This window comes from Parasteatoda tepidariorum, chromosome 7 (assembly GCF_043381705.1).
Source record: "Parasteatoda tepidariorum isolate YZ-2023 chromosome 7, CAS_Ptep_4.0, whole genome shotgun sequence".
Classification (NCBI taxonomy): domain Eukaryota; kingdom Metazoa; phylum Arthropoda; class Arachnida; order Araneae; family Theridiidae; genus Parasteatoda; species Parasteatoda tepidariorum.
Window position 1 is genome coordinate 91,946,133 of NC_092210.1, and position 11,482 is coordinate 91,957,614.

The 11,482-nt window shown below is 32.9% G+C and overlaps 1 long non-coding RNA gene across 1 annotated transcript; it reads right to left on the reverse strand.

Moving 5' to 3' along the window:
- Positions 1 to 406: 406 nt before the first annotated feature.
- On the reverse strand, positions 407 to 6,500 carry LOC107446713 (uncharacterized). The gene is made up of 3 exons (XR_006226365.2): positions 6,340 to 6,500; positions 4,407 to 4,639; positions 407 to 667 (listed from the first exon to the last, which is right to left on the reverse strand). It is a non-coding gene; the product is annotated as an uncharacterized lncRNA (long non-coding RNA).
- Positions 6,501 to 11,482: the final 4,982 nt, after the last annotated feature.

The following is an 11,482-nucleotide window of genomic DNA, read 5'->3' on the forward strand; positions in this document are numbered from 1 at the left end:
GATGTTTTTAATTACGGCCTTCGGCCTCAAGTTGGAAACCCCTGATGTAGATGGAATTTTTTTCACGCTTGAAAACCCAACGTCAACCTCGATTTAAGGTTTTCATATAAAAGGTTGTTTTCCAAGGATTTGGATTAGGGTAATGATCATAGATTATAGCAGATAGTCACAGATCTAGTTTTGAGGTTAGAAGGTTTACGCGTAAACCGCATAACAAACCTTTTCAGGTTTACATTAAAAGGTTTTTGCTGAGTGAAAGTAAACATTATTGATATTTGGGATTAATTTTGAATTATCTGTATTTAACGCTTGCACTCTTTGAAAATTTTTAAGTGTTACAGTGACAGCTCTAATTCCTCAAACTGGAGAAAGAAGTTTATCATAACATAAAAAGGTATCCAGGGTTAAAATATAAGTTATGTAGGAAAAAAACTCACCCTTTTCTTTAAAAGCACTTTAGATGCATTTCCAGCCAAATATTTTCATTGTCTCGTCACCAGATAAATCCAAACATCTAGCCGAATATTTCCACCATCATTATTGTAGTCACATCTCCAAATAAAGTGTCTTTCCATGCATTTAGGCAAATATTTCCACCATCATTATTGTAGTCGCATCTCCAGATATATTCTCCATAAAACCACATAGATGTAACCTGGATGAAAATCTGTAAGAGATTGTGATATTACTTTAAAAAAACTAAAATTAAAAATAATTAAAAACGTCTTAAAGAGAGATCAACATTTTCAAGTGGTCAACAGTTTGAGTCTTCTAAATCTATGTAATTAGTATAAAAACACAAAAATCAGAACTTTTCGAACATTTGAAAAACTAAATAAAATTTTGAACTAATATTAATCTTCAATAGAGTTTATTATATATATTTTTTTTTAAGAAGTCCTAGCATTACCACCACAATTATTGCCAAAAAATTTTCAAATCGTTTCTTATTGTTGGCTTGCGTCGCACTAGAGCTGCACAATTTGCTATTGGCGACTGCCTGGGGAACATACCCGATTAGGATCCAAATACATGCAATCTCCAATTTTTGGATGGCCCTGCTTCGGTAGCCAGACGACCAGCGCGAAGTATTGCACCTCTCGGTGGATCAGTTTGACGAGGACTTTTTTTGTTGTATTGGAAACAGTGTCTTGACGATCAGTTCACTGCGGGACTTGATAATTTGTAAAATATGCTTTGATACATTAATACGAAGCACGAAGTTATTATTAATCTTTTTGGAACTGAACGCTGCAGTTACCTGAATTTAAAAACGAAACATGGACATAAAATAGGCAAATAACCAGAGTTCAAAATAATGGCAAAAATGAGATTTAGAAAGTCGTAAGGGAGACAAAATATTTCTAGAAATGCGATTAATGAAGCTTAAATTGCCTTTAGTTTTTAATTATAAAAAAAGTAGCACGCTTTGGATAGAGTAGGATAATTTTTTTTATTGTGTGTTTCCTTGTATTTTGGTCACAAATAGAAAATGCGCTAGTCTTTATTGGCATAAAATTGTTTTCTTAAAATCTTTCATTGTAATTAAAATTCCCGACCTACGAATAGCCTGGCAAACTTAATTATTGTACGAAAAGTAATGCAGATTAATAATTAAACTTAAAAATAGAGAAATAATTGAACATGAAAAAAAGCTTTAATTTAAAAATTTGAAATGAGTCTTTGAAATGCTTGGCAGAAAAAATTTTAAAACACTAAATGAGAAGTAGTAAACAATGACATTACCTACATTGTCAAACAAAATGAAACTACCAAGAGTGGTGGATAAATTGTAAAACAGATTCCTAGCAAAAAAATGACTATTGCATTTAGAAGGTCAGTATGCGAAACTAATGGTTGCTGGTTATTAATACTACTAAAACTTAGATTTAGGAAAACTATTTTCTAACTATACTGCGATCACAGCAACAAGAGAAAAATTCTTTTTAAAGTTAAATGAATTTTCCTTTTTATAAAAAAAGCATTGAAGTAAATAAAATAAGACTAAAAATTTATATAAAATATTGATTCGGAGTAATAGATTAAAATATTAGGATATAAGCAGTTTCTAAGAAAAAAATATTTTGCAAATAATTAGAAAATAAGAAATTAGCATCGATTTTCTCTTTAGAATTTTTGCAAAAACATTTTCGTATGGAATGATAAAATTTGAAAAAAAAATATAAAACTAACATAAAAATTCAGTAAATTGATAACGTATCTCAAACGCTTTCAAGTATTCTAAAAATTAAGTATTATAGCTATTTCATATTATTAAATCCTTAAATACGATGCACATTTCAACGCTAGCAATTAATATTAGGAATAAATATTTCAAGCACAACAAAGCGTTTAGGTGACCTTGGAAAACTAATAACAATAAAGTGCTACATGTAACTATTTATTGACTACTTATTTTACATTTGTTGAACTATTAGAAAACTAAACGGGAATACATTAAACCACTTTATAAGTATAAGCAAGCAAAATTTGGTATTACAAACTCCGTCTGGTTAATTTAAAAATTACAAGGCGCAATTATTGATACATTAAAATAAGTAAACTTACTTGATAGAATCAAAACTTCAATTTCAGGGCCCACAAACTCATAGACAAATTAATTAGTTATGCTTGTAACACCGAACGTGGGCGATGAAAAAGTAAATAATGCACTCTTATATAAGTTTTAAAAAAACTGCGCGTGAAATTACTTCCGGCTGCTGGGTTTTGCTTAATTAGTGAAATTTCACATGGACAAAGTCTCTTTATATAATAAATGTTATACATTTTCAATGGTCAATATATTTTGAAAATATCGCAGAAACAAATATGAAAGCATAAAACTTACTAAATTTAAAAAGTATAGCTGCTGAATCACCCTTTCAAAACTAGCGTAGTTTTAATTTCCAAAAACCTTTCTGACACGTTAAGAAACTATTTACTAACCAATTAATCAACAAATTATAGAAATTGAATAAGTGAATTACTCACTTAACGTTAATCACCCTAACGGAATTTAAATCATTTTTTACTAACCATTTAATATACAAACAATAGAATTTATTATTTTGGTATAAACTAATACACAAGTAAATTTATCAATAGCAAATTTTACAAGTCAAACCGAAAAAAAAGGGAACTTTAAACCTATTTAAAAAATTTTAAAATTCTAATAATTTAAACATAATGTAAAAGAAAAAAAATTTGCTGCCAGTTCTTAGAAAGTTAAACAATTTGTCACATTAAAGACTTCTCAACTGTGCAAAAATATTTTAAAGTTTGGGTTGAGACTAAAATTTACCAGTGTTTGAAACTAAAGAAAAATGCCGATTAATTGTTTGGACTTTGGAATTTATTTTAATTGTATGGACTTAATGAATGTTTACAATCTAGATAAAGAGGATTTTGAAAATTGAAAATTTTGCTCAAGGATTTATTCAAATAATTTTAAATTTAGTACGAATAATTAAGTTCTAGATTGACTATTAGCACTTATGCCTCCTAAATTATTAAAACGAAACTTCATATAAATCTAATTTATACGAGATTTTTCATACTATTTAGAGTAATAGAAGTTGTGTAATATCCAACAATTTAATGAACTGAAATATTTATTCGCCAATAATTCAGAATTTTTATTAAAGTATTTTTAGGTAATAGACTAGTACTTATCAGTTTTAAAAAGTCAAATAACGTGAAGAAAATTCGCTCATTTTAATTTTAATCTTTTGCTTAAAATTTAAAGGTTACTGATGTGCACAATTCTTTTATTCTTAGGCTTTGGAAAAAACAAAATAACAGATTTTTGAAAAAATGTACGACAACTCAGTTTTGCAAAATTTTAAGTTCTTGAAATAAATTTTAGAACGCGCATGCGTGTGTTCATAAGTGAAAATAGAGAGTCCCGTACAGAAAGTATTCCGAGTGTTAGAATTTGCCATTCAGTTATCACAGTGTAGAGAAGATTTCGCCAGCGTTACAATCAAGAATCTCCAAATGAAAACATACGCAGATGGCATAAGATGCTCGAAGAAACTGGAAGTTTGTGCAAAGGGAAAGATAGCGGAAGGCCACCTACCTCAGAATGTTCGACAAGAAAGGACTACCGCCTAGATGGGGTCTAGTTGACTAAGGAAAGTTGCATAGAAAAATCTGATGCATTTATACAAAATGTTGAAATTCCTTCTAAATTCTGTGTAAATTTTATCCATACTTTTTCATTAAATAGTTATAGCCGTTTGTAATAGTTTATATTAATTTTGAACTACCCTGTATTTAACGTTTGGAACCTGAAGATTATTAAGTGTTATAGTAACAACCCTAATTCCTCAAACTGAGGAAATTTTATCGTAAAAACGTAAAAGTATACAGGGTAAAAATATAAGTTATGTAGGAAAAAAACTCACCCTTTTCTTCCTAGACACTTTAGATGCATATCCAGCCAAACATTTTTTATTGTCTCGTCTCCAGATAAACCTACACATCTAGCCGAATATTTCCAGTCATTGTAGTCGCATCTCCAAATAGTGTAGGTCTTTCCATGCATTTAGGCAAACGATTCCACCATCATCATTGTAGTCGCATATCTAGATATATTCTCCATAAAACCAAATATTTTCCATGTAATCTGAATGAATATCTGTAAGAGATTGTGATATTACTTGAAAAAATTAAATACTTAAAAACGTCTTAAAACGAGAAACATTTTGAACTGTTCAAAAGTGTGAGTTTTCTAAATCTGCGTAATTAAAATAAAAATACAAAAATCAGAACTTTTCGAACATTTGAAAAAAACTAAAAATTTTTCTCTGATATTAAACTTCAATAAAGTTTTAAAATTTTTTTAGTCCTTCCAGCATTATCCCCACAATTATTGCCAAAAAGTTTTAAAATTGTTTCTTGTTGGTATACGTCACCCTCGAGTTTTATAATTGACTATTGGTAACTGTCTGGGACACATCCTTAAGGATGATCCAAAGAAATATCATCACAATTTTGATCCTCCGCAGAGGGGATAGCTCCCCTGCTTCGATAGCCAGCCGATCTGCGTGCGAAATCCAGCACTTTTCGGTAGAACAGTTTAACGAGGACCGATACCGAACCTTTGCAGGCCGATCAAAGTGGTCACCCACCAGCACACTGACCGCAACAATTAATGCTCGACTTCAGTATTCTATTGGGAATCATGTCTTGACGATCAGTCCACTTCGGGACTTATTCATGATTTGTACAACATGTTTTGATGCATTTATGAGAAGCACAACGTTGTTAATCTGTTTTAGAAATGAACGCTACAAGTACCTGCATTTAAAATGAAACATTGTATAAAATAAACTACCCGAGTTCGAAATAGCAGAAGTGAAAGTTTTATTTGGAAACTCACAAGGGTGATAATATATTTCTAGAAATTCGATTAATTAAACTTAGAAATTGTGTTTACTTTCTAATTGTTAAAATATTTAGCAGTCTTTGTATAATGTAGAATATTTTTATGGTGTACTTTGCATTCTGGTCACACAAAAAAACAAATTTACTAGACTTACGATATGCATAGCATAAAATTGACCAAAAAGGTAAATTTATTTAAATTTAATTTTCTTAAAGTCTTTATTATAATTAAGATTTCCAACCAACGAAAGTAAATACAAAAATAAGTTTACATAAATAAATGTTTTGTACAGACATACAAAGAAATCAAAATCCTAAAATTTTCGGCAATAAAACTGTTCCTAAAGTTTTTCAATATAGTGGAACTGGGTTTTAAGAGGCTTTTAAAGTTGTGTAATAATTTCTGTGTGTTTTTTTTTCCATAGAGAATAAACCCTAGATTCTGTTTTGTGTTTATAATCAATACTAATTCGCAAACCTGTTCATTTATATTCAAAAATAATTTCAAACTATACACTTTTAAAATCCATTAAGGTATCAAAATACACAGAGTGGTAAAAATTTGTATACCATACTCACATTTTAATATCCAGGATTGGCTAGGAGCCTGCAAACTTAATTGTACGCAAAGTAGTACAGTTTGATAAATAATTAAACTTTAAAATTAACTTGAAGATAAAAATTTGAAATGAGTCTTGAAGGCTTTGTAGAAATAGTGTTAAAACCCTAAATGCGAAGTAGACTAGTAAACAAGGACATTACCTACTTTCTCATAAACAAAATTAAAACTAACAAGAGTGGTAGAAATATTGTAAATTTTAAGAGACTTGAGAAAAAAAAATAAAACCATTGAATTTCGTTGCTCCGTATGTTACTTTGAAAATTACTCCGTTAATTTGAAAATTACTAAGCAAAATTATTCATACATTAAAATAAAGAAAGTAAACTTACCTGATCGAATCAAACTTCACAATTGCAGGTAAACCTGTAAATTTGAGCAAACTTCAAATCATAGACAGATTATTTACTTTTGTTTGCAACACCGAAAATTAGACTCGTTCGTTGTAATGGAACTGGACAACTGATAAAAAAATCGACTCGCAGTCGACGAAAAATTAAATATCGCACTCTTATATAGGTTTAAAAAAACTTTGCGTGAAATTACTTCCGGTTGCTGGTTTTTGCTTAATAAGTGAAATTTCATCTGGATAGAGTCTCTTTGTCCTAATGGTATTTTCCTTCCACCAAACGTTGTGAAGGATAGCGATGGTGGGTTCGAATCCAGCCGTAACCTGGTTGTATTTTTGGACTGAACTTCCTTATTTTGTGATATCTCATTTTCCACTTTACCAGAATTTATACGGCATTTCTTTGTATATATGAGCTCATAACCCTGATTATGTATGAACCGGGGCCTCCCTTAAAGAGCGGTATCACTCGCCAAAAGCTGTGCAGAGCGTGGAGGTAGTGGGTTCGAATCCCGGTGTTACACTGGATGTATCTTCTTGCTGTCCTTCTATTTGACAAAGGTTTATAAGTCTAAATTGAGCACACATGCCTGCAAATGTATGTAAATCCATTAAACCACATAAATAATATGCATGTACTATGAACAAATAGTTGAGGTCTTCATGGCCACTGAGTATTGTCAATCCGCTAAACATTCTAAAGCGTAAAGGTCGTGGGTTGGGTTCCCACTTTAATCCAGAATGTATCTTTCATTCTTACTATACGATTTTAATTAGTAACTTGTTGTGCCCTGTTCTGTCTTTTGAATTAAGCACATAGGTCTGTATTTATTTATTTATTTGAATGCATATCCAGGCTTGTATGCTCATCACAAAGTACGACTTATAAAAGCATGTCAACTTGAAGAACAGATAGTGCAAGTAAGAGAAAGATATCATAAGTTGTAGTTCATTTACGTCACACTAGAGCAACACAATGGGCTATTGGCGACGGTCTGGGAAACATCCCCGAGGATGATCCGAAGACATGCCATCACAACTTTGATCCTCTGCAGAGGGGATGACACGTCCGCTTCGGTAGCCCGATGACCTACTCTCGAAGTCGAGCACTTTACGGTAGAACAGTTTAACGAGGACCCATACCGCACACCCTCGGTCCCTACGCAGACTGATCCAAGTGGTCACCCTCCCGCACACTGCCAGTGATGCTTGACTTCGGTGATCTGCTGGGAACCGTGTCTTAACGATCAGTCCACTGTGGGACAAAAAGATATCATAAAGATACAGGATTGATATCAAACGGATATCATCCAGGTTTATGACGGAATTCGAACCCGCCACGTCCGAGCTAACCGAAATGGTGGGACCACTCAATCAGGGAGGCCCTCTCTCGAACCTGTAAATTTGTGAATTTCGTGTCGATATTTACTCGTTTCAATTGAAAGAGTGGCAGAAAGTTAATAAACTTGTGCTTCAGCAGAAAAAGTTATGCTATGTATAATGCTATATATATGAGTTTACGAGCTCTCTGGCTTATGACCCAAGATTTTGTATTTATTTTAAAAAGAGAAGTGAGTAGTTGGTTTGATTTCTCTTTCAGGACTTTAGTCCCGCAGTGGACTGATCGTTAAGACACTGTTCCCAGCAGATCACCGAAGTCAAGCATCACTGGCTGCTGTCAGTGTGCGGGTGGGTTACCCACTTGGATCAGCCTGCGTAGGGACCGAGGGTGTGCGGTATGGGTCCTCGTTAAACTGTGCTACCGTAATGTGCTCGACTTCGCGTGCAGGTCGTTGGGTTACCGAAGCGGGGGTGCCATCCCCTCTGCAGAGGATCAAAATTGTGATGGCATGTCTTCGGATCATCCTCAGGGATGCTTCCCAGACTGTCGCCAATAACCCATTGTGCAGCTCAAGTGCGACGTAAATGAACTACAACAACAACTTTCAGGACTTTAACATGTGGACCCCAGTTATGGCTCCCATCTAATATCACTCCCAAATATCTGAAATGGTTCTTTTGTGAGATTTTCTGGTTGTTTATTTTGAAGATCAGACCCCTGCTTGAGTTGGAGAAATGGATGAAAACAGATTTGTCTATTGATAAATTAAGATTATTATTTATTAGCCAATTTTGAATAATATTGAGTGTGTTGTTAGTATTAATTTCTAAATCTCTTCTTGAATTTCCAAGCGTTAATAGAATAATATCGTCGGCAAATGCTTGTATAATTTGATTGTTCATGTCTGTATTGAGCAAGCTATTGATTAAAAAATTCCATGCTGTCGGACCTATGCAAGAACCCTGTGGGCAACCTTTGAGTATATGTTTTGTTTTGAATCTTTGATTTGTTGATAGAATAGCAATTCTATTTATGTTGATATCTTCTACCATGTGACATAAATTTTTAGGGAGATTTGAAGTTGAAATTTCTTTATAAATTAAATTATACTGTATATTATCAAAAGCGCTTTTAATATCAGGGGAAGTGGCTGCGACATGTTTTAAGTTGTTTTTGAGATGTTTCAGATTATCTAGAAAATTTTGAAGTGCATGATTTATAGATTTGCCGAAGCGAAAACCGAATTGTTTGTCTGATAAAATTTCATATTTTTCTATATAATAGTTTATTCTCTTGGTAATAAGTTTTTCTAGAAATTTGCCTAGACAAGGGAGTAGTGTAATTGGTCTGTATGATGATAATAGTTTCGGATTTTTATTAGTTTTCAGAAATAGCGAGAAAATTTTAGAATTAGATTACCAAAAAATAGAAAAAGTTTTTTGACTAGTTATCAACACCGTCGATGCCAGGGGCTTTATTATTATTTAGAGTTTTTATTAAATTATCTAATTCATTGTATGTAAAAGGTGGGTCATGATTAGAATTTGGGTAATGGAAATTATCGATTGGGATTATGTTATTGTCTGGGAAAAGATTCTCTAAAATATGTGACGCTTCTTCTAAAGGTGAGTTGGTGTTAAATATATCTGTAAATATAGAGGGATGAGGATTTGTCTTAAAAGACGTTTTATAGTGCTTTCGAAATATATTGTTGTTGTTTTCACATAAAAATTTCCAACTATTATATTTAGCCTTGAGAATTTCTTTTTTAAAATGGGCTCTTTTAAGCTCATAGATGATTATTGGTAATTTCGTCTTCTATTTTTGAGCGTTGGTATCTTTTCCTAGTCGCCAGCAGTTCTTTTTGGAGTATCAACAATTTACTATTCCACCAAGTGGGATTTGATTGCTTGTTAAATGCTTTTGTTTTATACGAAAGTTTACAAGGATTTAAAATTTTATCGATTAAATCTTCTGTGAAATCGTTTAGTTGTAATGGGGTGTCTATGTGGTCTAAATTACCATTTAATTCATTATGAAAATTTGAAAAGTTTTTCTTAAATTTCTTATGATTACCGTATTTTGTTTTAAATCTAATAAAGGATGAGAAAGAATTGTTTAGTTGGATTTTGATGTATTTATGATCAGAGTCTGTTTCTGTGTCTAAAACTTCGAATAGTTGAGGAGCTCCTGACTATTTGTTAGCGTAAAGTCTGGAAAGGAGGAAGATCGAGTAGTAACAAAAGTTGGTGGAGCGTTTTGGGTGTTTAATATTTTTAGATTATTAGAAATAATAAGTTCAAACAGTGCATCGCCCCTGGCATCAGATGATTTTAAACTATATATATATATATCATCTTAGGGCCGGGATTGCCTGGTTGGTAAGGGCACTGGGCTCATGTCCGAGAATTCGTGGGTTCGATCCCAAGCCGGCCAAAGACTCCCCGAGTAGTAAATGGTGACTGATGCACGTTAAATCTGTCGAGTCGCTAAGTCCTCCATGTTCCCACGACAAATCAAAACCTCTCGGGGTACTGATCAAGGAGTTTCCTTGTCTTCTGTATTGGTTCAAAATTACAAGGCTACGGAGTTGAACATTAGTAATCGTAAAGCCAATATTGGGTCGGCTGTTCAAACGGATATAATATAGATATCATCATGCTGTGAAGAATTATCTGGGCTTTAGAACGAGCGAATAGTTTAAATATTTAGAAAATTATTAAACTTACTTAAAAATCGCCAATTTGATAGACAATTGATGAAAAGTATCAAAATCACTGCCTTATTCACAGTTTTTTCAAATTTTTATGAGCCCCAGATAATGCAGCATTAGAGGAAGTTCTTACATATTAAAGTCCCACAGTGGACTGATCGTTAAGACACGGTTCCCAGTAGATCACCGAAGTCTAGCATCACTGACTACTGTCAGTGTGCGGGTGGATGACCACTTGGATCAGTCTGCGTAGGGACCGAGGGTGTGCGGTATTGGTCCTCGTTAAACTGTGCTACCGTAAAGTGCTTGACATCGCGCGCAGGTCGTCGGGCTACCGAAACGGGGGTGCCATTCCCTCCGCAGAGGATCAAAATTGTGATGGTATGTCTTCGGATCATTCTCCGGGATGTTTCCCAGATCGTCGCCAATAGCCCATTATGCAGCTCTAGTGCGACGTAAATTAACAACAACAACTTTTGTCAAAACTGCAGCTTTTCTCTGAATTGACGTTTTGCTAAAGCCTTAGGAAGTTTAGAATTTTGATTTAGAACGTTGTAAACTTGTCCTGACAGTCATTAGTAACTGTTACAAACTCACGGCAGTTATAAAAATAGCATATTATTTGATAAAAAAAGCATAATTTCATATGATGACGAAGCCTTTGAAAAATAACTTTCATTTTGCGAAAAAAGTGCATAAATTTATACTGCAAAATTACCAACTAAGTTACAAATCGAAACAAATATCAAAGTTTTTAACTGTAGGACTAAAGATGATCTTTATTTTGCCATGATGCAAATTGTAACAACTGGATTTTATTACTCGTTAAAACTTCGTTTAGAAAAAAAGAAATAAAAGGAGAAAGATGCCATACAAAAAATAATTTATTTATTTTGTTTACAATATTTACAATGAAAGCAATAAAAAAAATTATGTTTGTTTGGCTCTTTCGTTGAAAATCTTGCTTCCCTGCAACTAGAAAAAGAAAGATGTTAAAGAAGTTGGTCCCAATCAGTAAGTTAGCTATTTTTAATAATCGTTTAAAAAATTCATAATATAGATATTTTTTTT